The sequence below is a fragment of the Hylobates moloch genome, unplaced genomic scaffold (assembly GCF_009828535.3).
Source record: "Hylobates moloch isolate HMO894 unplaced genomic scaffold, HMol_V3 SCAFFOLD_4, whole genome shotgun sequence".
Taxonomy (NCBI): domain Eukaryota; kingdom Metazoa; phylum Chordata; class Mammalia; order Primates; family Hylobatidae; genus Hylobates; species Hylobates moloch.
Genome location: NW_026652279.1, coordinates 28,323,492 through 28,349,712, shown reverse-complemented (window position 1 = coordinate 28,349,712; position 26,221 = coordinate 28,323,492). Strand labels below are relative to the sequence as shown.

At 43.9% G+C, this 26,221-nt stretch overlaps 1 protein-coding gene and 1 pseudogene across 1 annotated transcript in view; one reads left to right on the top strand and one right to left on the bottom strand.

Annotated features, from left to right (window-relative positions):
• The window catches only part of HRH1 (histamine receptor H1), a 108,865-nt gene that overhangs the window by 7,570 nt on the left and 75,074 nt on the right, over positions 1–26,221 (bottom strand). The window lies entirely within an intron of this gene.
• Positions 22,216–22,643, top strand: LOC116466744 (mitochondrial intermembrane space import and assembly protein 40-like; annotated as a pseudogene).

Sequence of the window (26,221 nt, the reverse complement as noted above, 5' to 3'; positions counted from 1 at the left end):
TTAAATATTTAATATTGATACCAAATTTGTAGGGTAGCATACACTTCTGTTGCTTCCTGTCCCATCCTTTGGCCAACCTCTGATTTTAGCCACAGCTGCAGGGCACAGTTTTCTGCACTCTTAGCCTCAGCTGACAGCATTCTGTACTTCTTGATGAGTCTTTCCATTTTCTTTTTTTTTTATTATTATAATACTTTAGGTTTTAGGGTACATGTGCACAATGTGCAGGTTTGTTACATATGTATCCATGTGCCATGTTGATTTCCTGCACCCATTAACTCGTCTCTTATCTACCTAAGACCTGGAAGCCTCCTCCCGGCTTCCAGTTGTCCTGCCTTTCCCAGACCTGAGGAATGTTCATCTTGCATACATTGATTCACGTCTCATGTCTCCCTAGAATGTATAAAAGCAAACTGTGCTCTGACCACCTTGGGCACATCGTCAGGACCTCCTGTTGCTGTGTCACGGGTGTGCGTCCTCAACCTTGGCAAAATAAACTTTCTAAATTAACTGAGACCTGTCTCAGATTTTCGGGGTTCATAAGGCTAAGGAAGTATTGTCTCAGGGATTTTTATTTTTTACTGTTTTGCTTGGAAGGAAGCAGGAAGTAGTTCCCCTAAACACTTCCCCAGCTTGGCATTCTCAAGGTGGCTCTCAGCTCCCTGGCCTCCAGAGGTGTCTCCTTTTTCTCTTTTCCTCATTGTCTGGCACATAGAGGGGAGAGAAACCATTTTTTATTTTTTTATTTTTATTTTTGTATTTTATTTTATTTTTTTTTTTTGAGACGGAGTCTCACTGTCGCCCAGGCTGGAGTGCAGTGGCGCGATCTCGGCTCACTGCAAGCTCCGTCTCCCGGGTTCACGCCATTCTCCTGCCTCAGCCTCTCCGAGTAGCTGGGACTACAGGCACCTACCACCACGCCCGGCTAATTTTTTGTATTTTTAGTAGAGACGGGGTTCCACCGTGGTCTCAATCTCCTGACCTCGTGATCCACCCGCCTCGGCCTCCCAAAGTGCTGGGATTACAGGCATGAGCCACCGCGCCTGGCCACCATTTTTTAATTTTATGTTATTTTTTGTTTTTTAATTTTAATTTGAGACGGAGTTTTGCTCTGGTTGCCCAAGCTGGAGTGCAATGGCGTGATCTCAGCTCACTGCAACCTCCTGTCAGAGATGATAAATTCCTCTTCAAAAAGCTTTAGTTCCCTATTCTTTGTTTCTTAAGATCAACTTCCTTGTACTTCCTTGTCTCCTAGCTACCTGTTCTGTAAACAGCCTTCCCGCCTTTGCTGTGCCCAGACAAGTCCAGATATGCTTTCCCACCTAGGAACAGATAGTCCCTCTTCCTTCCCACCTAATAGACCCTATTCAATTTTAAACCTTAGCCAATCGAGTTAGCTTAGATTGTGAGGTCCAACCCCAGCCAATGGGGAAAGGACATAGAAGTGCTAGGAACTGCATTAGGGATTAAAAATCCCTGCCCTACCCTGCTTGGTGTGCTCTTGCGATTGTGATTGGCACAAGCTGCACCCTTCTGCAGAAGGAAATTTGTCTTGCTGAGGAATTTTCTGCCTATATGCTGTTTTTCTTTGTGGCACCAGGCACTTGTTTCTAACAAATTTGGGGGTTTGTCTGGGATTCCCATTCTCCTCCAGGGAGGGTCTCAGATCATCTCTCATGAGGAGATGCAGCCCACTGCTTTGTTGTGGTGGCCTCAAGGGTAAGGGATTGAGACCCAGCTGGTGTGATGAATAAACCTGGACTCTAGCAACACAGGAAGAAAATGCAGACAGATACTGTGGCGACCAGGTAACTCTGTGCACAGACCAAGGTAAGAAAAACCTTGGGGGCGGTGAAGTATTTCCTTGGTGGTTGGGACATCCTGGAGGTTGAAAGTGTGTGAGTAAGACACACAATTGAGTGCAGAGCAAGTGCAGAGTCCGGATCTGGTTCTGTAGTCACCTCATATGGCTTAAGGCAGCTTGCCTGTTGTGGGGTTTGTACCAACCTGCCTGTGCTAAGAGGGACTTGAAAATTCCCACAAGAGAAGCAGATGGAGAAGGATAAAGCAAAAGCTGAAGAGTGTGAAAAATCTCTAGTAGGAGAGGTTGAGCCCCACAGACTCGCTAGGGTGCAAGAAATCTCTAGGATGAGAGATTGAGCCCCACGGACTCAGGGAAAAACACGTTCTCCAGGATGGGAAATACAGCAAGTAAGACAAAAGATAGGAAAGATCATAATCATGATAATATCCTCTCTGATAGTCCCCTAGGCCTAACGTTAGAATACTGGAAGGATAATGGAAGGACCAAACACAAGAAAAAGCAGCAAATGATAAAATACTGCTGTTTTGTTTGGACTGAAGAACCTTCCTCTCCCCCGAGCAGCTGCCACCGCAGACCCTTCCCCTAAACCTAAAAAGGAGCTTAAACCACTCTTAGATGACCCTTATGGATTGGCAGATCAAATCGATCAGTTTCAGGACCTCAGCTATAAACTTTAGACGAGTTAATGTCTATCTTAGGCATCTTATTCTCAGGAGAAGAAAGGAGCATGATATGCAGGGCCGCTATGACCATTTGGGAACGTGAACACCTTCCCTGTCAGAACGTTCCAGCGGCTGAACATAATTCCCAGCCCAGGATCCTCAATGGGATAACAACAATATAGCCCATTGAGGAAATACGAGAGACCTTAGGGAGATGGTAATAAAAGGAATTTGAGAATCAGTGCCCCGCACCCAAAATCTTACCAAGGCCTTTAATATAAAACAGGGAAAAGATGAGGGACCGATAGAATTTTTAGAAAGGCTTAAAGAGCAAATGAGAAAAATACGCTGGCCTAGAATCAGAAGACCCCCTTGGACAAGGAATGTTAAAGCTCCACTTTGTCACCAATAGCTGGCCAGATATTACTAAGAAATCACAGAACAAATGTTTCAAATGTGGAAAAATAGGTCACTTTAAAAGACAATGTCCCAAATGGGAAAAAGAAGAAAAAGTCATCCCACTTACGGCTTTTGAAGAAGACTAGGGAAGTCAGGGGCTCTATCTTTTTATCTTGAGTCCCACCAAGAGCCCTTGGTAAATTTAGAAGTGGGACCTAAACCTGAGCTTATTACCTTTTTAATCGAGTCAGAAGCAGCTCACTCCTCAGTTTGTTATCTTCCATCTAGTGTAACTTGTTCACAAGAAAAACTTTTTATCTCTGGGGTAAAAGGAGAAGGATTTAGAGCAAAAATCTTAGAGGAGACAAAAGTGAAATATAAAAACTGACCAGCTAGCAGCAAATTTCTGTTAATTCCAGAAGCAGGGACAAATCTATTAGGAAGTGATTTAATACTAAAATGAGGCTTAGGCCTCCAAATCAATCACGGAAAATTCCTCCCCTCCCCTCCCTAATCTTGCTCACCACCGCAGATGAAGAACACATTTATCCTGAGCTATGGTCAAAAGATGGGATCAAGGAAAGTTACAGATTTCTCTGACTCATGTTAAATTTAAAACCCCTGGGGAAGTAGTAAAGAGAAAGCAATACCCTATTCCTTTAGAAGCCAGGGTAAATTTAAAACCTGTAATTGAAGGTCTTCTCCACGATGGGCTTCTTAAATCCTGTCTGTCTCCCTGTAACGCTCCAATACTGCCTTTAAAGAAGCCAGCAGGTCATACTGGTTAGTGCAAGCCCTTAGAGCTATGAATCAGATAGTACAGTAATAGATTTAAATGATGCCTTCTGGGCTTGTCCATTAGCAGAGGGCAGCCAGGACCTATTTGCCTTTGAGTGGGAAGACCCTCACTCCGGTTGAAAACAGCAATACCGATGGACAGTCTTACCCCACGGGTTTATGGAGTCTCCAAATTTATTTAGTCAAATATTAGAACAAGTCCTAGAGAAATTTTCCCTGCCCTCGTGCATATGCCCCCTCCAGTACATGGATGATCTTCTAATTTCAGGAGATGATAGAAAAGAAGTAGCAGCCTTCTCAACCCATGTCTTAAATTTTCTGTGGGATGAAGGGTTAACGGTCTCGAAAAACAAACTCCAATTTGTAGAACCTGAAGTAAAATATTTAGGGCATTTAATTAGCAAAAGCAAATGGAAAATTGGGCTTGAACGGATTGAAGGAGGATTAGTCAGATACTGTTGTCTATGGATAGACTCTTATGCCCTAGAAACAAAACTCTCATACAAAAAGCTCACACAAGACGAGCCAGACTCCATCATTTGGCAATTACCAGAAATCCAACAGGTGGAAAGGTTAAAACATCTATTAGTAACTGCCCCTGTCCTAGCTTTACCCTCCTTAAGCAGCCATTCCATCTTTTTGTCAGTGTAAACAAGGGAGTAGCCTTGGGAGTACTTACCCAAAAGCACGGAGGCCACTTGCAACCCATAGGCTCCCTGTCAAAAATTCTTAACCCAGTAACCCACAGATGGCCCAAATGCATTCAGTCTGTAGCGGCAACTACTTTGCTAACAGACGAAAGTAGAAAAATAACTTTTGGAGGAAACCCCATTGTGAGCACACCTCACCAGGTCAGAACTATCCTAAATCAGAAGGCAGAAAGGTTGCTTACTGACTCAAGAATTTTAAAATACAAGCCTATCTTGTTAGAAAAAGATGATTTAATCTTAACTACTGATGACTCACTTAACCCTGCTGCCTTCTTAACAGGAAATTCAAACGCAGAAAAAAACCCATGCCCCAGACCAGAAGAACTTGGGCATAGATGTTTAGATAAACTCCCTTTCAAACCAGAAGACACCTTTTTGTAGATGGTTCTTCTCAAGTAATAAAAGGGAAAAGGCATAACAGGCACTCAGTAGTTGATGGAGACACCCTACCTAATGACTGGTCTGAGCAAACATGTGAGTTGTTTACACTAAATCAAGCCTTAAAATTTCTGCAAAACCAGGAAGGAACTATTTATACTGACTCCAAGTATGCCTTTGGAGTAGTCCACACCTTTGGGAAAATTTGGGCAGAGCAAGGCCTTATTAACAGTAAAGGCCAAATCTTAGTCCATAGAGACTTGATAATCCAAGTACTAGAGAACTTACAGCCACCAGAAGAGACAGCAGTTGTTCATGTTCCAGGTCACTAGAAGAATCTTTCCTTTGAGAGCCGAGGGAATAATCTAGCTGACCAAGTGGCCAAACAAGTTGCCTCTTCTCAAGCAGCACCCATTTTCCACCTAACCCCTTATCTTCCCCCTCCTGCTACAGGCCCTATTTTCTCCCCTAGAGAGGAAGAAAAGTTAAAAGAAATAGGAGCCAAAGAAAGTCACGAGGGAAAATGTGTACAACCAGACAAGAGGGAAATGCTGTCTAAGCCCTTCATGAGAGAGATATTGTCACGGCTACATCAAGGAACTCACTGGGGCCCCCAAGCTATGTGTGATGCAGTCCTCAGGGTTTATGGATGCATAGGAATTTATACCCTTGCTAGACAAGTTGCAGATGGTTTCATAGTGCGCAGAAAAACCAACAAACAATCTAAAGAAAATGGGAATACCACATGCCGTGCATCCACCCTCATCAGGGAGAGTAGAAAGGCCTAGTGCCCTGTTGAGAGTCCGAACTGCTCCCTGAAAAAACATAGGTCTACCCCCTTATGAGATGCTTTTTGGATTGCCTTATCTACATTCTACTACTGATCTTCCCACATTTGAAACAAAATATCAGTTTCTTAGAAACTATGTATTAGGTCTATCTTCTACCCTCTCCTCTCTCCTCCCTCAGGACTCAAGGCCTCCTAGCACAAACTCTACCCATTGAATTACCAGTTCATCAACACCAGCCTGGAGATCACATCCTTTTCAGAAGTTGGAAAGAGGGAAAGCTCGAACCCACTTGGGAAGGACCTTACCTAGTGCTCCTCACAACTGATACAGCAGTCCTGACCGCTGAGAGAGGATGGACACATCATACCCGAGTACCCCTCTCCAAATTACCTACCCCCGACAAAGTAACGTTAAAGAGAAAAGCGGCTGGGCGCGGTGGCTCATGCCTGTAATCCCAGCACTTTGGGAGGCCAAGGCGGACGGATCACGAGGTCAGGAGATTGTGACCATCCTGGCTAATACAGTGAAACCCTGTCTCCACTAAAAATACAAAAAAAAAAATTAGCCGGTCGTGGTGGTGGGCACCTGTAGTCCCAGCTACTCGGGAGGCTGAGGCAGGAGAATGGCGTGAACCCGGGAGGCGGAGCTTGCAGTGAGTGGACATCGCGCCACTGCACTCCAGCCTGGGCGACAGAGCGAGACTCCATCTCAAAAAAAAAAAAAAAAAAAAGAGAAGAGCTTAATCTGCCTCTTCCTCCTTTTCCTCTTTACCCCAGCTACCCCACATCTTATTATTAATGTTACTAAGTCTAACTCACCTCAAAGTATCACTTTCGATGCTTGTCTTGTTATACCCTGTGGAGATCTGTAGGGTCAAAGACAACTCTCTACTTCAGAAAAATATCTTTGTCCTTCCTGGCTCTCCTCAGACTGGAAATCCGTTAACCGGGATCAATTAGTCTGGGAAGATTTTAACGGAGATTCCGTTAATTGGGAATCTTGTCCTCCTAAAGCAGAGCCTCAGCATCTCTGCCATAGTTGGTCCAATGTTCTATTGACCACCAAAAACCAGGGATGGACTGCCACAACGAGTAGTTGTATATTCCTGAAACCATACATTTGTTTCACTAAAGGGAGTACTCCTCCCAATTGCCAATATAACCAGTGTAATCCTGTCCAATTTTCCATTACTATCCCAACTTCCCGAGGTTCTTACCCTTCCTTGAGCTGTTGTTATGGTATAGGAGCAGAAGTCTCAGGGACAGACCCTATAGGATATTTCAAAATGTGCTTCATCGCTCCTCCACGTCCTTCACCCCCTTCTCCCTCTCATCCTAAACCCTCTTTTTTTTTTTTTGAGACAGAGTCTCGCTTTGTCACCCAGGCTGGAGTGCAGTGGCATGATCTTGGCTCACTGCAAGCTCCGCCTCCCGGGTTCATGCCATTCTCCTGCCTCAGCCTCCCGAGTAGCTGGGACTACAGGCGCCTGCCACCACGCCCAGCTAATTTATTTTTGTATTTTTAGTAGAGATGGGGTTTCACTGTGTTATCCAGGATGGTCTTGATCTCCTGACCTCGTGATCCACCCGCCTCGGCCTCCCAAAGTGCTGGGATTACAGGTGTGAGCCACCACGCCCGGCCCTAAACCCTCTTCTAACCAAACCTTTTCTCACTTCATACCCAGTGATAAAACTAAAGTTGCCATTATAGAAATTAAAGATTTAAAGCAAACTCTAGCTATTGAAACAGGATATCAAGATCCAAATGCCTGGTTGGAAGGGATTAAATATTCCATCCACAAGCTAAATAAAAGCGACTGTTAGGCTTGTGCAACGGGTAGGCCAGAAACCCAAACTGTCCCCTTCCCACTTGGATGGTCATCTGACCAACGAGGCATGAGCTGTGTGATAGCTCTCTTCCAGAACCCCACAGCCTGGTGTAATGAGTCATGCAAGAGTCTTCCACTGCTGTTCCCTCAAGTCAAAAGCCCTGCGGGTCAGCCCCTGAGGGCCATCCAACCTGCAGCCCCAGATGTTAACTTCACCTCTTGCCTTTCATGGCAGGGGGAGAAGTTAGCATTCCTTGGAGACCTAACAGGGTGCAGTGAAACCAAGCCTTTTCAAGAGCTTACCAATCAGTATGCCCTTGTTCATTCCGGAGCAGACGTGTGGTGATATTGTGGGGGACTATTGCTGGGTACTCTGCTAAGTACCTGGAGCCGCACTTGTGCTGTAATTCAGTTGGCTATCCCTTTCACCTTGGCATTTCATCGACCAAGAAAGCTGAAGACAGAATATCGTAAAAAGAGAGATGTCCCTCATGGATCCTTTGATCCTCATGTTTATACAGATGCTATCGGAGTACCACGCGGGGTACCAGATGAATTCAAAGCCCAAAATCAAACAGCTGCAGGATTCAAATTTATATTGTTCTGGTGGTCAACCGTAAACAAGAATGTAGCTTGAATAAATTATATCTATTATAATCAACAACACTTTGTTAATTTTACTAGAGATGCAATTAAAGGAACAGTTGAACAATTAGGCCCTACCAGCCAAATGGCCTGGGAAAACAGAATAGCCCTTGAAGTGATATTAGCTGAAAAAGGCAGGGTTTGTGTCATGATTGGAGTCCAATGTTGTATTTTTATTCCTAACAATACTGCCCCCGCTGGAACAATAACAAAAGCCTTACAAGGCCTTACCTCCTTATCAAATGAGTTAGCTAAAAATTCTAGAACAGATGACCCCTTTACAACCCTCATGGAGAAATGGTTCGGGAAATGGAAAGGAATTATGACCTCAATATTCACCTCCCTTATAATCGTTATAGGTGTGCTCATTCTTGTAGGATGCTGTACCATACCCTGTATTTGTGGTTTAGTGCAAAGACGTAGAAACAGCGCTCAGCCAAACCTCCCTTAGTCCCCCACCACCTTATTCAGATAAACTCTTCCTTCTTGAAACCCAAGAAGAACAACAGAGCCTAGATATGCTAAGGCATTTTGAAGAGGAAAAACTATAAAATCAAGAGGGGGAAATTGTCAGAGATGATAAATTCCTCTTCAAAAAGCTTTAGTCCCTGTTCTTTGTTTCTTAGACCAACTTCCTTATACTTCCTTGTCTCCTGGCTACCTGTTCTGTAAAAAACCTTCCTGCCTTTGCCACGCCCAGACACATCCAGATATGCCTTCCCACCTAGTAACGGACAGTCCCTCTTCCTTCCCGCCTAATAGACCCTATTCAATTTTAAACCTCAGCCAATCGAATTAGCTTAGATTGGGAGGTCCAACCTCAAACATTGAGGAAAGGACACAGAAGTGCTAGGAACTGCATTAGGGATAAAAACCCCTGCCCTACCCTGCTCAGTGTGTTCTTGCGATCATGACTGGTGCAAGCTGCACCCTCCTGCAGAAGGAAATTTGCCTTGCTGAGGAATTTTCTGCCCATGTGCTGTTTTTCTTTGCAGCACCAGGCACTTGTTTCTAACACTCTGCCTCCTGGGTTCAAGCAATTCTCCTGCCTCGACCTCCCAAGTAGCTGGGATTACAGGCGTGAACCACCACACCTGACTAATTTTGTATTTTTAGTAGAGATGGTGTTTCACCATATTTGTTAGGCTGGTCTCGAACTCCTGACCTCAGTGATCCACTTGCCTCAACCTCCCAAAGTACTAGGATTACAGGCGTGAGCCACTGTGCCCGTCCGAGAAAACATTTTTAAAAAATTATGTATACACTATTTATCATCTAACAATTATATTTGACAGAAAATGATTCAAGCAATCCTCCCACCTCAGCCTCCTGAGTAGCTGGGAGGGACCACAGGCACGCACCACCATGCCTGGGTAATTTTTTGTATTTTCTGTAGAGAGAGGGTCTCACTGTATTGCCCAGGCTGGTCTCAAACTCCTGGGCTCAAGCCATCTGCCCTCCTAAGCCTCCCAAAGTGCTGGGATTACAGGTGTGTGAGTCACTGTGCCCAGCCATGATTTGTTTTTATTTAAAAAAATCTGTATTTTTCCTTTTTGTTTAAAGAAAGAAAAGTTATGATTTAATTGACATCACTGAACAAAAAATTACTGTAGCATTTTAAACATTTAGGGGTGAAATCTAACAATGTCTGCAACATACTGTGAAATGAATAAAAATATAGCTTGAATGGATCGTTCTGGTCAGTGGGATGACTAATGTAAGGTGCTTTTCCCTCCCTCGGGGACCTGCATTTTGAAAAATCTGGTCCCTGAGGTTTTCCTTGCATAAATTCCAAAGAAAAGTCAGATACTATGGCCAAGAGTGTGGGAGATATTTGGGGACACGGATCCCATGTCACTACACGCCACTCAGGAGACCCCGCTGGGTCTGAGGTGCCCTCTCTGAGGATAAAGCCATGCCTATGGAAACAGTGCTGGACAGAGGGTGTGCTCTGGGCAGAGAGAATAAAAGCTAGAGGAGCCATATGGGATGAGGGCTTGTCTGCAAGGAAGGCGGTCACCTGTAGGTCCTCCCTAGCTCCGTGTCCTCAGAGTAGCAGCCTAGGGAGAGCTCTAGAGGCAGGAGCTGAGTCCTCACGCTTGCTCCGCTGCTTGCTGGGCTGTATGAATGTGTGTGGTGTGTGAGTGAATGTGTATGTGCATGTGTGTGTGTGTGTGTGTGAATGTGTGTGATTGTGTGTGAGTGTGTGTGTGAATGTGTGAGTATGAGTGTGAGTGTGTGTGTGGTTTTTGAGTACATGAGTGTATGTGTATGAGTGTGTATGAGTGTGAGTGTGTGTGTGTATGTGTGAGTGTGTAAGAGTGTGTGTGAGCATGTGCACCTTGGGTAAACAGCTTGGGGTGCCAGTTTACTCACCTTTAAAGTAGGGAGAATAGTAAGCCCTGCTGCCTGGGCCATTGGGAGGATCAATTGAGACAGTGGAGTGGGAAAGCTCTGTGATTACTTGGTAAAAAGCAGAAATGGACCCTTCTTCTCTAAGAGTGTACAAGCAAACCATCATTTTTGAATCAAGGCAACGACTCCATTCCGAAACCATTAGGTGGGGAGGGGCTTTTACTAGAGTGATTACGGTCTAATCCCATCAGGCCCATGTGCCAGCAAACAACCCAGTCAGCCCTCCTTGCACATCCTGCGACACCAACAGGGGCAGCTGAAACAGTAAGAAGCCAAGCTTCTCACACATCAGTTACTAAATGCCCGCAAGCCCAAGGGGCATATCTGGGCGGAGAGGAGGAAACGGTCAGCTCGAGCTCAGGAGGTGAAGCAGCTTACTCAAGGTCACACAGCTGGGAAGTGGTTGCTAAGTTAAGATTTGAACCTAGGTCTATCTAACTCAGGGTTTCTCTATTTTTTTTTTTTTTTTTTTTTTTTGAGACGGAGTCTCGCTCTGTCGCCCAGGCTGGAGTGCAGTGGCACAATCTCGGCTCACTGCAAGCTCCGCCTCCCGGGTTCACGCCATTCTCCTGCCTCAGCCTCTCCGAGTAGCTGGGACTACAGGCGCCCGCCACCATGCCCGGCTAGTTTTTTGTATTTTTTAGTAGAGACGGGGTTTCACCGTGGTCTCGATCTCCTGACCTCGTGATCCGCCCGCCTCAGCCTCCCAAAGTGCTGGGATTACAAGCGTGAGCCACCGCGCCCGGCCTATTTTTTTTTTAGACAAAGTCTCGTTCTGTCACCTAGGCTGGAGTGCAGTGGCATGATCTCGGCTCCCTGCAACCTCTGCCTCCCGGGTTCAAGTGATTCCCCTGCCTCGGCCTCCTGAGTGCCTGGGACTACAGTTGTGCAGCACTATATCCGGCTAATTTTTGTATTTTTAGTAGAGACGGGGTTTTTCTATGTTGGCCAGGCTGGTCTCAAACTCCAGGCCTCAAGTGATCCGCCTGCCTAGGTCTCCCAAAGTGCTGGGATTACAGGCATGAGCCACCACACCTGGCCCTAACTCAGGGTTTCTTAACCTTGGTCCTACCATTGACATTTGGGCTGCATGACTCTTCATTGTGGGGAGCTGTCCTGTGCACTGGGTGACGGCATTTAGCATTATCCCTAGCCTCCACTCACTTGATGCCAGTAGCTGTGAGCCCCCAGTCATGACAACCCAAAATGTTACCAGACACTGCCAGGTATACCCTGGGGGATAGAACCACTGATCTAACTGAAGAACATGCACCCTGAACTACTACACTCCATTGCCAACCCAAGAGTGCACCTTTCAGCTCAAAGTAAGGCAGAACTTTCTAAAAAAGATGTTATCCAACAACCCAATAAGTTACCTTGAGAAAGACAGTAAGCTCCCCAACATGGGAAGCACGCAAGAAGAGGCAACCTGGATCTGATTCCAAATTAGAAATACTCCAAACTTTCTCAAGGGCAATGCAATTATTTACCTAAATAAAGCTCAGCAACGTTGATTTTAGATAAAGCACCTAGTACAGTGTCTGGCATACATGAGGTGCTCAATTAATAGCGGTGGTTGTGTTTTCTTCGATTTCTTGGTGAGCACCACCATCCTGTACCTGGCACATTCAGGATCAGAGGACTCATCCTTGACCTTTCCTTGTTTTTCACTGTGGTGGAAGCTGCTAATAGTCTCCTCTCATGTCTAAGACTAGAACTCTGCTTCTCAGCTAAGTATATAGCTGCCTGGAATAGAAACTACATTTCCCAGACTCCTTTGTAGCTGGGTGTGACCATGTGACTAAATTCCAATGGGATGTAAATGCAAGTGTTGTTTGCAACTTCCAGAAAACAGCCTTAAAATAAAGGTGTGTACTTTTCTTTGACCTTTCATTCTTCTAGCTGGCTGAAATGTGGATATGATGAGTAGTGCTTAAGCAGCCATCTTGGGACCATAAGGAAAAGCCACACAATTAGGAAAGTGAAGCAGCCATCGGCACAGACTTCAGGTCCCTGATGATCATGGGGCTGCCATATCAGCTAGGACTGCCCACCTCTGGACCTCACGTCTACTTCATGGAAGCCATTGTTAGCTAGTGTTTTCTATCACACACAGCCAACTCGAATCCTAATTGATACACTGTCCCTGACTTCAAGGAGTTGATAAATTAGCAAGTGAAGAAATACGCAAGATAAACAGCATCAAAACAATTAAATTAAAAACCCTAGAATGCAGCTGGGTCAAACGTGGTGACTGGTGTAAGATCAAGGCAGATAGCTGGACAGCGGAGGGAAGAACTGCCTCTCTCAAGGCAGAATGCGGATGTCAGAAAGGACATCAGAGAAGAAGTGATATGCAAGCTAGGCTTTGAAGGATGGGTGGAACTTCGCCAGCAGGAAGAAAGAGGTATTTAAGGCTTAGTAGAAGAAAGAGTCAAAGTACACGGCTGAGTTTGAGGAATTGGGAGGAATCATTGGAAGTGCCTGGAGCACAGAACGATGAGTCTGGAAGCACATGTTGGGGCCAAGGTTAAGTAAGCTCCTTTACACGTTGATGCCGTTCCCCTGCCTGGAACATTCTTTTGCCTTGAAACTCTTACTTGTTCCTTTCTCTTGGTATCCTCAACTTCTAACATGCCCCTCTTATATCAACTTTCTTGTGGGATTATCATTCTTTAGCTGATTCTCCTCCAACTAAATGGGGAGCAACTCCAGTGGAGGATGTCCACTATTTCTGTCTCTGAAGTGCAACACCATGGGGACTTCCCCTTCGCTGATAGCTAGGACCCTGCATTTTCTCTTGCCGTCATTTCTCCTGAGCCTGGCACCAGGCTGGCACATGATAGGTGCTCAACAGAGGTTTACTACATGAGCCCTGAAAAAACGAGACCCAGGGTCGGGCGCAGTGGCTCACACCTGTAATCCCAGCACTTTGGGAGGCCAAGGCAGATGGATTGCCTGAGGTCAGGAGTTTGAGACCAGCCTGGCCAACGTGGCGAAACCCCGTCTCCACTAAACATACAAAAATTAGTCAGGCGTGGTGGCAGGCACGTGTAGTCCCAGCTACTGGGGAGGCTGAGGCAGGAGAATCGCTTGAACCCAGGAGGCAGAGATTACAGTGAGCCAAGATCATGCCACTGCACTCCAGCCTGGTGACAGAGGGAGACTCCATCTAAAAAAAAAAAAAAAAAAAGAAAAGAAGAAAAAAGAAAGAGAGACTCAAACCAATACAGAGCAGCAGAAGCCAGGGGAGATGTACTAAGTGCAGAAAGTGTTAGCATAATTTTCAAAAGGAAGTTCAGACTTACAGAAGTTTGAGGTAGGATTTATCCCATTGACGAATATTGTACCATACCTTTTGGTCCATTTTTCTACTTTTCGCTGAACACTTTATAGCTAAAAATTTATCTTATGGTAATCTAAAATGTAAATAAAGATTTACGCACAAAGATGCTCACTGCAACATTATTTCTGATAGGAAATAAAGGGAAATGAGCTGGCATTTGGGAACTAAATTCACCTTGAGGTAGTGTGTCCGGAGTTGGTTCCTTCTGGCGTGTTCCCGGTCTCGCTGACTTCAAGAATGGAGGCGCAGACCTTTCCGGTGAGTGTTATAGCTTTTTTTTTTTTTTTTTGAGATGGAGTCTTGCTTTGTTGCTCAGGCTGGAGCGCAGTGGTGCAATCTTGGCTACTGCAAGCTCTGCCTTCCAGGTTCACACCATTGTCCTGCCTCAGCCTCCCCAAATATCTGGGACTACAGGCACCCACCATCACGGCCGGCCAGTTTTTTTGTATTTTTAGTAGAGATGGGGTTTCACCATGCTAGCCACGATGGTCTTGATCTCCTGACCTCCTGATCCGCCTGCCTCGGCCTCCCAAAGTGCATGAGGCACCACGCCCAGCCAAGTGTTAGAGCTCTTAAAGATGGCAAGGACTCATAGAGTGAGCAGCAGCAACAGTTACCGTGAAGAGCAAAAGAAAGCTTCCACAGCCTAGAAGGTGACCCAAGTGGATTGCCTCTGCTGGCTGGGGTGGCCAGCTTTTATTCCCTTATTTGTCCCCACCCACGTTCCGTTTTTGTCCTATCAGAGTGCCCGTTTTTCAGTCCTCCCCACTATTGGCTACTTTTAGACTCCTGCTGATTGGTGCGCTTTAGAGGGCGCCGACTGGTGCATTTTACAGAGCGCTGATTGGTGCGTTTTACAGAGTGCTGATTGGTGCATTTTAGAGAGCACTGATTGGTGCATTTTACAATCCCCTTGCTAGCTACAGAGCGCTGATTGGTGCGTTTTACACTCCTAGCTACAGAGTGCTGATTGGTGCATTTTACAATCCTCTTGTAAGACAGAAAAGTTCTCCAAGTCCCCACTCGACCCAGGAAGTCCAGCTGGCTTCACCTCTCAGTAGCTACAGAATAGAATATCATGGGGTCCTTGATAATCATTACAGAGCACCAGCAATGAGATGGGAAAATGCTTACGATGAAATTACATTTATAGAAGATGTGGTTTGTTTGTACATACAGTACAATGTCAATTCTGTTAACTAACAGGCTTCTATCCAGGGTGAATCTTTGTTGTGTTACATCAACCATGGTTTTCTCTGGGTACTGGATGATATTTATCATATTTGGTATTTCTCAGGATTTCAATAATGAGATTGTCTTCATTTTATAATAGGGAAAATGAGAGCTAACTGCATTCATTTTGAAAAAAAACAAAATATAGATTCCTTCAATAAAAAATAAAAATAAAGAAATGTTTTCCACATGCTTAGCACATCTTTTATTTTCTCTAGTACAAAGTGAGAGTTTGGGATTCCCTTTCTTGATTCATTCTAAACTGCCTCACCTGCTACTCCCCAGTCCAAACTGCTCTATCCTCTTCCTCATTTGTAGGCTGGTTATTCTAGTCAAGTAAGTCAGAACATTAATTTCTTTGATCTAATTCTGAGAAAGAGGTGTCATGCATGAGGGTGCTCCAGTACTGCATAATCTCATTAAGTCTGGCCAGGTCATAATTTCCATGAAACACCCAGGCTTATCAATGCCACTGGTTGTGATGAACAGAGCAGACTGCAAATAGCAAAATGCCATTATGGGCCTAGTATTACAGGAACCTGACTGACTTAGAATCTGGAGGAGTTCTGGCTTAAGAGTCAGCCTTTGGGTAAGATGCAAGAGGCAGATGACCTTGCGGGCAGGCAGTGGCCCCAGTGGGTTTTCCAGGGGTGGAGGTACACATGCAAAGAGTCTACAGAGTCAGAGAAGAAAAGCTACTAAGAACAGAGGACTGTGTGTGGAGCAAGACGGAGTGGTAGGGATCGGGGCAACCTGCAGAGCCCGTTCTCTGCTTGAAGAGGGCAGCTGCCACTCACTTGCCACCAACGGCTGCAGACTCAGATCTGCCTGTTTTTAAAAGGAAACACAAAATCTGGAGTTTTTACATGAAATATTTTAGTTTTTAAATGCTGTCAATTATTCAATTGTTTCATTTGTCTTCTTGAACACTACACAAGGTAAACAAAACAAATTTTGTAAGCCCCCAGGTAGAAACCTCAAGCTGGTTCATAGGGGATGCAGAATGCTGAATATGAGATAATGACCCAGGAGTGGACACCTTTTGGGGTATCTGCCCAGCTCAAGTCAAGCCTCCTCTCTGAGAACCATCATCTCACCTAGGGTGGGCTCTGGCAGCCATAGTTGTACTATGTAACCCTGACCCCTGGGCACACGTGATTGAACCAGAAGTTGTCTCTGACCCAGAATAGACCGGTCAGCCCAATTCTCTCTTCTGGAACACTGGAATTGGAGTTGTGCCATCAAGACAGTCTGTTGGTCTCACATATCTGATATATCATATATCTGATGTATCAAGAAGACAAATGAAACAATTGAATAATTGACAGCATTTAAAAACGAAAAGATTTCATGCAAAAACTCCAGATTTTATAAGTGGGGGTAAGTGGGGGTGGGGGGCTGCCACGGGGGGCAAGAGGGGGAGTGTTGCTCACCTCTGGGAATGCCAAAATAGAGGAAGGGATAGAAGAAGGCAGCAGACAAAATGCAATAATTCATATGCTGGAACAACCGAAATCTACCAGCAGAAGGATGAATTTAGACCTTTCCCTCATATCATACACAAAAATTAACTCATAATTGATGATAGTCCTAAATGTAAGAGCTAAATTTTTGTGACCTTGAGTTAGGCAAAGATTTCTGAGACACAGCACCAAAGGCATAAGGAATTTTTAAAAACTGCTAAATTGGACTTCATCAAGATGAGAAACTTTTGGGTTTCAAGAGGTACCACTAAGAAAATGAAAAGCTATGGAATGGAAGAAAATATTTATAGGTCATATATCTGATATATCATATATCTGATGTATCCAAAATACATAAAGAACTCTTCCAACTCAATCATAAGAAGATAAATAACCCAACTCATAAATAGGCAAAGGATTTATATAGACATTTCACCAAACAAGACAGAGGAATGGCTCAAAGGCACATGAAAGGATGTTCAACATCATTAGTCATTAGGGAAGTGAAAATCAAAACCACAGTGAGATACCACTTCACATGTACTAGGATGACTATAATTTAAAAAGAAGGACAATTACAAGTGTTGGTGAAGATGTGGAGAAATAAGAACTCTGAAACACTGCTGGTGGAAATGTAAAATGGTGCAGCTACTGTGAAAAGCAATCTGACAGTTCTTCAAATGGTTAAACATAGTTACCGTATGACTCAGTGATTCCACACCTAGATATATACCCAACAGAACTAATCGTGTGACCACAGAAAAACTTGTATGCAGATACTCATGGCATTATTCATAACCACCAAAAAGTGGAAAAAACCCAAATGTTCATCAACCGGTGAATGGATTTTGATTAAAATGTGGTCTATTTGTCAATAAAAAGAAACACAGTACTGTTCCAAGCTACAACATGGGTGAACTGGAAAAACATCATGCCAGGTGAATGAAGCCAGACACAAAAGGCAACACATTGAATGATTCAATTTATATGAAATGTCCAGAATTGGCACATTTATAGAGACAGAGAATAGATTAGTGGTTGCCTGGTAGTGGAGTGGGGAACAGGAAGGGATCTTTTGGAAAAGACGGAAATGTTCTAAACTTGGATTCTGATCATGATTATAGAACTCTGTACATTTACTAACGATAACTGAATTGTATGATTCACTTAGAATGGGTGAATTTTATGATAGGTAAATTACACCTCAATCAAGTTGTTTTTAAAATTTTTCGGTGGATTAAGAAAGAGGCTGCTTTGGGTTCCAGATCTGTCTGTTTTTAAAATTTATTTCACTACACCAGTGCTGGGAAACAGGATCAGCTATAAGATTCCTCAGTGTCATTTAAATGAAAACAAACTAGTTGCTTAGCAGAAGAACTGCTTTAGCCAGAACCAAGATTTAGATAAAATAGATCTCATGGTTTCTTGTAAAAGGGGCAGTGAGATGTTATGTGTAACTTCTAAATTAGTCATCAGAAGTGGAAGGAGAGGAATGACTGAGCTACATCAAACCCTTTCCTCCCACACGTCTGTGATCTTCTCTCATTTTATAATTTGGTTTAAGAAATTGAACTTGTTTGATTGTTTGTCTACTCCCCACAACCCCCAGCCCTGGTGTGACAGGCTGGGATTTTTAAAGCTAAGTGCAGCAAAGGGAAGCTGAAGGATATTATCACTAAATGGCAAAAAAAAAAAAAAAAAAAAAAAAAAAAGGCAGCATTAAAAGCCCAGCTCAGTTATCTCTTACTTTCCGACCTGAAAAAGCAACGGAGAGGCTGGGCGCAGCGGCTCACGCCTATAATCCCAGCACTTTGGGAGACTGAGGTGGGCAGATCACAAGGTCAGGAGTTTGAGACCACCCTGGCCAATATGGTGAAACTCCGTCTCTACTAAAAAATACAAAAAAATTAGCAGGGCGTGGTGGCCCATGGTTGTAATCCCAGCTACTCGGGAGGCTGAGGCAGGAGAATTGCTTGAACCTGGGAGGCGGAGGTTGCAGTGAGGTGAGTTCGTGCCACTGCATTCCAGCCTGGGCAACAGAGTGAGACTCCATCTCAAAAAAAAAAAAAAAAGAAAAAAGAAAAAGAAAAGAAATATTTTCAGGATTGCATCAGGCCGGGAGATTTTCCATACTGCATCATTTAATCCTCATCGTGCTGGTAACCTCACCAAAATAATTCTGCCCCCAGCCTCCCATTTTAATGATGTGGAAACAGAGGCTTCTGGAGTTTTTAGGGCTTGGTGCCTGCACTAAGAGATCCCAGAGTGACTGAAGAGCAAGTTTCACTTAAAGGCCCAAGTGGCACCCATCTGCTAAGACCTTCCAGTGAACTTCACATACTCCCCCCACCCCATCCTCTTTTTCATTGTGAAGAGAGGGAAATAAATAAACACTTTAAATAAAGATTCCAGGGAATTGAAAACATGGACATCCGTGCTAACATGAGAAAAGGATACAGTGAATACATCATCCTCTTTTTCACTGTGAAAAGAGGGAAATAAACACTTTAAATAAAGATTCCAAGGAATTCGAAAATATGGATATCCGTGCTAACATGAGACAAGGACACAGTGATTACACCACCAAACCCAGCACACACACAAGTATCATTTCAGGATATGATGAATAATGTTTTCATCTTGTTCCGAATCCTTGGAGATTAAACTCTGAGAAATATACTTTCAAAGACTAAAGTTATTCAGGCTGTTCTCTTCTTGAGGAAAAAAAAAGTGATTGATGATATTGAACTAAATAAAAGAGGTGGCAGGAGAAAAACAGAGGCAGATGCGGCATTTATAAGAGAGAGCTCCCAGGGTGGTTACGAGTTCCTGTAACTTTTGTCTCTTTCAGTCAAGTGACCTGATGGACACCTGCCTGCAGCTGCCACCTCATCCCACACCTGGGGCTCTTTAGCACCACCTGCTGGTCAAGCCTTCTTGCTGGTTCTGGGGCCAGGGTATTTATATATAGGGGTTATTTATATATTTATATATAGAAGTTATTTATATATAGGGGCATAGATGAGTGTGACTCTATCTGGTTCCTAGTTCTATTCTGATATTCACAGATGATTCATTTATTCATTCATCTATCTATCCATTCATTCTCCCTTCCTTCCATCAAACCATCCACAAAATCTTCACTGATGAATATTCTTGCCAGGTACAGATATTATGATAGCCATGGGATGAACACAGTTCCTATTCTCGTGGAGGTGCCAGCCTACACCAGTAATTCTCAACTCTGCCTGCCTGAGAGCTTTGTTTTTTTCTATTTTGTTTTGTTTTGAGACGGAGTCTTGCTCTGTCGCCCAGACTGGAGTGCAATGGCACGATCTCAGCTCACTGCAACCTCTGCCTCCCGGGTTCAAGTGATTCTCCTGCCTCAGCCTTCCAGGTTGCTGGGATTACAGGCACCTGCCACCACATCTGGCTAATTTTTATGTTTTTAGTAGACAGGATTTCACCATGTTGGCCAGGCTGGTCTCAAACGATCCACTTGCCTCAGTCTCCCAAAGTGCTGGGATTACAGGCATGAGCTGCTGCGTCAAAAGCTTTTAAAACATACTGAGATGTCTTCTTTCAGGAAGATTGAGTAGAGGTACTTTCTCTATTCTGCTAAATACAACTAAAACTCTGGATGTTATATTTAAAGCAAACACAAGAAGACTCTGACAGGTGGAGAGGCAAAGGCAAAGCAGTGAGGAACACTGGGGCCCAATGAGTGACACTGTGATGAGTTCCCTGGGCTTTTGTTTGGCCACATACTTCAGAGATTTTGAGCTGAAGAAGCTGGCAGCTCAGAAATGGCAATCGGCACAGGCAAAACAAAAGCCTACTGTGTCTAGCCAAAGGACTGGGAAAGGGGCTGCCTAGCAAAATAGAAAACTTTGAGACAACACCTGCTCTATTTCAGCCAAACACCATAGAAAAACACTGTGCCCCGCTCCTGTCCTAGCCAGATGAGGCGAAGTGGGGAGGTGAGCCAAGACTTCCACCCTTGTCAAGCTGTAATGAAGTGACTCAACTCCCCTTGCTGGGGTGGCGTCCCCGCCATTCCTAGCAGGGAGCCGGGATTTGCATCCTGTCAGGTGGTGACAAGCCCTGCACCCACCCCCACGGTGTCAGTAGGGGTGCATGGGGAGCAGTGAGGAGGCACTCTCATCCCTCCCAACTGGGGACTTATCTGCAGCGGCCTAGTGGGGAGATGGAGCTCCCACATCTGCTCAGCAATAATGAGGAACCCATGCCCTTCAAGTGTCAAGAGAAGCAAAGTGGGGAGCCAGGACATCTACCTCTACCTGGAAGTAATGAGGCAGCACACTCTCCCCTTGTGTCCTCCAGCTTCCCCTGCTATGGCAGTGTCAGTCAAAACCAGATAAATCAGGAGATTTAAATATGATCCTAGGTCTCATAGTACCTAAAATTTCCATATTTCAATTGAAAATCATTTTTCACATCAAAAAATGAGAAGGGATTTCAAATAGAATTTTTTTTTTTTTTTTGAGATGGAGTCTCGCTCTGTCGCCCAGGCTGGAGTGCAGTGGCGTGATCTCGGTTCACTGCAACCTCTGCCTCCTGGGTTCAAGCAATTCTCCTGCCTCAGCCGCCCAAGCAACTGGGACTACAGGCGCATGCCACCAGGCCCAGCTAATTTTTTGCATTTTTAGTAGAGACGGGGTTTCACCATGTTAGCCAGGATGGTCTCGATCTCCTGACCTCATGATCCACTCACCTTGCCCTCCCAAAGTGCTGGGATTACAGGCATGAGCAACCACGTCTGGCCCAAATAGGATTTTTAAAAAGCAATCATACTGGCGCGGCTCACGCCTGTATCCCAGCACTTTGGGAGGCTGAGGCAGGCAGATCACGAGGTCAGGAGATCGAGACCATCCTGGCTAACATGGTGAAACTCCGTCTCTACTAAAAATACAAAAAATTAGCTGGGTGTGGTGGTGAGTGCCTGTAGTCCCAGCTACTCGGGAGGCTGAGGCAGGAGAATGGTGTGAACCCGGGAGGCGGAGCTTGCAGTGAGCTGAGATGGCGCCACTGCACTCCAGCCTGGGCGACAGAGTGAGACTCTGTCTCAAAAAAAAAAAAAAAAAAAAAAAAAAAAGCAATCATACTTTGGAAGGCTAAGGCAGAAGAATCACTTCAACCCAGGAATTTCAGACCAGCCTGAGCAACATAGCAAGACCCCATCTATACAAAAAATTTTAAAAAAATTAACCAGGCATGGTGGTGTGCACCTGTAGTCCCCGCTACTCGGAAGGCTGAGGCAGGAGGATTGCTTAAACCAGGAGTTTGAGGCTGCAGTGAGCTATGATCATGCCACTCTACTCCAGCCTGGGAAACAGAGCAAGTCCCTGTCTTTAAAAAATAAATAAATAAAATAAAAATAAAGATAAATTTAAAAATGAATAAAGCAATTAATAGATACCCTGATGACAGAAGTGTTAGAATTATCTGACAAAACATTTAAAGTAACCATCATAAAAATGCTTCAACATGCAAATGTGAACACACTTGAGACACATGAAAAAAATAAGTCTCAGAAAAGACACAGAAAACAAAGAAGAAGCAGTGGAAATTTAGAGTGGAAATAATAATTGAAATAAGAACCCAGAGGTGCCCGCCCTGCCTGAGGAGACGGAGGTCATGGCGTGAAGCTGCAGCTGCTGCCGCTGCCACTTCTGCAAGGTCTCAGGGCAGGGCTGCAGCCATGTCCTACTGCCGGCAGGAAGGGAAGGATCGAATCATATTTGTAACCAAAGAAGACCATGAAACTCCAAGCAATGCAGAATTGGTGGCTGATGACCCCAATGATCCATACGAGGAGCATGGATTGATACTGCCAATGGAGACATTAACTGGAACTGCCCATGCCTTGGGGGAATGGCCAGCGGCCCCTGTGGGGAACAGTTCAAGTCGACCTTTTCCTGCTTCCACTATAGCACGGAGGAGATCAAGGGGTCAGACTGTGTAGACCAGTTCCGGGCCATGCAGGAATGCATGCAGAAATACCCAGACCTCTATCCCCAAGAGGATGAGGATGAGGAAGAGGAAAGAGAGAAGAAGGCAGCAGAACAAGCAGAGGAAACAGCTCCCACTGAAGCCACTGCAACCAAAGAAGAGGAGGGGTCAAGTTAATGAAGGCCACGAGGCACTGGGGTCCAGTCCTTTTGGAGTGGACCTTTTGCAAAAGGCCTTGTCATCACCTTCCAAGAAAGTGTCTTTCCCTCTGTTGTCCTGTGCACTGTAATATACAAAATAACTTATTTTGATGATCGGGGTCTTGACCTCTTGACATATACACTGAAAAAAAATGGGGGTTGTATGTATGTGTGTCCTACCCAAACCTGTGGCCGCCACTTTTGAATTCTCTTCTCAGATTGCCCTGAATTTTGCCACTTTTAAATCATGTACTGAATAAGCTCAGCAACTAAAAACCATTACCCAGGAAGGTTTCTTGTGAGTGAGCTGATTTATTCTGATTCATTACCTTGCTTTTAGTAGATTTTATACCCCTTGGGGAAATAATACAAGTAATAAAAACAAAGACATCTTCTCTTAAAAATGCTGGGGTAGGGCCTCTAATAGCAGAGGCCAGATGGTCAGATACAATTTCTGCAAACCCATCTTGACCTTGAGTATGTGAAGGGGTACTGTACTTCATTCCTGATACATTTTGGTTTCCATGTTGGTGTTGAGCTCCTGTTTGGATGATCAAGATTTGGACCCTCCCATTCACAGTCCCTTTCTAAGTGAAGGGAGAGGCTGGCTTGGCTGTTCCTTGTTACTCCGAAAGCCCTGGTTTGGGGCCCATGTTCACACAGGCTCTCAGTCGGGTCAGGTGCAATGTTCTGGAGAGGTGGGGACCTAATTATTACTGGAGTAGCAGCAAGAGAGGGAACATTGTGAATTAAGTATTCAATTAAAAGGAAACATGATTTCTACCTGGAAAAAATAAAAGAACCCTATTGATGGGCTCAAAAGCAAGAGGGCAGGAACAGACGAAAGAATCAGTGAACTAGAAGATAAAACAATAGAAATTCCCAAATCTGAACATCAGAGGGAAAAGAGCCTAATAAACAAACAAACAAACAAACAAACAGAACTCCAGGGTCCTGTGGGACTATAACGGAAGAGCTAACATTCATATAATCATAGTCCCAGAAGGAGATGAGAAAGAGGGTGGCAATGATAATGTGCTTTGAGAAATAATGGCTGAAAATGTCCCAAATTTGGCAAGAGACCTAAATCTACAGAATCAAGAAGCTGTTAACCAAACAGGATAAGCCCCCCAAATATACACCAAAACACATAATAATTAAACTCCTGAAAATGAAAGACAAAAAAACTTGAAAGTGTTAGAGAAAAACACCTTACCATAATGAGAATGATAGCAGATTTCCCAGAGAAAACATAGAGACACGAAGAAAATAGCATTATATTTTTCAGATGCTGAAAGAAAAGGACTGTCAGCCCAGACTCTTACACTCAATGAAAATATCTACAAGGAATAAAGGTAAATCAACACATTCTCAGATGAACTTGTACAGGACTGTGTGCTACAAACTACAACATGCTGATGAAATACATCAAAGACGTAAATAAACGGAGAGTGTGTATGGATCGGAAGTCTCAACAGAGTAAATATGTCAATTCTTCCCAAATTAACATACAGATTTAATGCAATTCCTATAAAAATATCAGCAAGATGTCTTAAAGATATAGACAAGACTCTTCTAAAATGTATAGGGAAAGGTGGAGAAACTAGAATAACTCAAATAATTTTGAGAAAAAGAGAATAAAATGGGAGAAATCGACCTACCCAATTTAAAAACTACTATATATTAATAGCTACAGTAATCAAGACTTTGTGGTATTGGCAAAGGAATAGACACATAAATCAATAGAATAGAACAGAGAGTCAAGAAATAGAAATAGAACCACACAAATATTCTCAGGTGATTTTTGACAAAGGTGCAAAATTAATTTAATGGAGGACAGAAAGCATTTTCAACAAATGGTGCTGGCACAATTGGACGTCATAGGCAAAAACTGAACAACAACCTAAACCTTATGTCTTGTAAAAAAATTAACTCAGGCTGGGCACAGTGGCTCATGCCTGTAATCCCAGCACTTTGGGAGGCCGAGGCAGGCGGATCATGAGGTCAAGAGATCGAGACCATCCTGGCCAACATGGTGAAACCCTGTCTCTACTAAAAATACAAAAACAAGTGGGCATGGTGGCACGTGCCTGTAGTCCTAGCTACTTGGAAAGCTGAGGCAGAATCGTTTGAACCTGGGAGGTGGGGGTTGCAGTGAGCCAAGATTGCACCACTGCACTCCAGCCTGGTGACAGAGCAAGACTCCGTCTAAACAAAAAATAATAAATAAATAAATAAATAAAAAATTAACTCAAAATGCTCCACAGACCATTAAATGTAAAATGTAAAACTGCAAAACTTGTAGAGAAACACATTAGAGGAAATCTTTAGGATCCACAACTAAGCTAAAAGTTCTTAGACCTGTGACTAAAAACACGATCCATAAAAAAAAAAACAATGAATTGGACCCCATCAAAAGGAAAAATTTCATTCTGTGAAAGACCCTGTTAAGAGGATAAAAAGACAAGGAGAAAATATTTGCCAGCCACATATCTAACAAAGGACTAGTATTTAGAATATATAAAGAACTCTCAAAACTCAACAGTAAAAAGCAGACAATCCAATGAGAAAATGGGCAAATGACATGAGGAAACATTTCATCAGATAGATGATACAAATGGCACATCCGCATGTGAAAAGATGTTCAATATTACTAGCTATCAGAGAAGTGCAAATCAAAACCACAATGAGGTATCACTGCACAGTCATCAGAATGACTAAAATAAAAGACAGTGGCAACACCAAATGCTGATGAAGACTGCGGAGAAACTGTATCGCTCATACATTTCTGGTGGGAATGTAAAATGATACAACCATTCTGGAAGAGTATGGCAGTTTCTTAAAATACTAAACATGTAACTACCATAAACTTGAGTAATTGCACTCCTGGACATTTATCCCAAAGAAACTAAGACTTATTTGCCCACAAAAACCCTGAACATGAATATTTATAGCAGCTTTATTCACGATAGCTCAACGCTGGAAACAACTAGATACCCTTTGATGGGTGAATGAGCAACCAACTGTGGAATACTACACAGTAGTAAAAAGGAATGCACTAGTACGATGCCCATCCGCTTGGATGAGTCTCCAGAGAATTATGTGAAGTGAAAGAAGTCAGTCCCAAAAGGTTACTAACTGTATGACATTTATATAACATTCCTGAAATGACACAATTACAGAAATGGAGAACAGATTAGTGGTTGCCAGGGGTTAGGGATGGGGGAGGTGAGAAGGAAAGGGGATGTGGCTATAGAAAGGCAACATTGGTGATGGAACTCTTCTGTACTTGATTGTCTTTATGTCCATATGTTGGTTGTGATATTTTACTACAGTTTTGCAATATGCTACCACTGGAGGAAATTGAGTACAGTGTGTGCAGGATTGCTCTATACTATTTCCTACAACTGTGTGTTCCTAAAAGGCTTAATGTAAAAAAACTCATACTGATACCTTGGCCGCACTCCCAGACTCCCAGCCACTATGGTTTAAAGGTCTCTAGGTGATCCAGTGTGCAGCCAGGATTAAAAAAATCACTGGTCTAGGCCAGTGCTT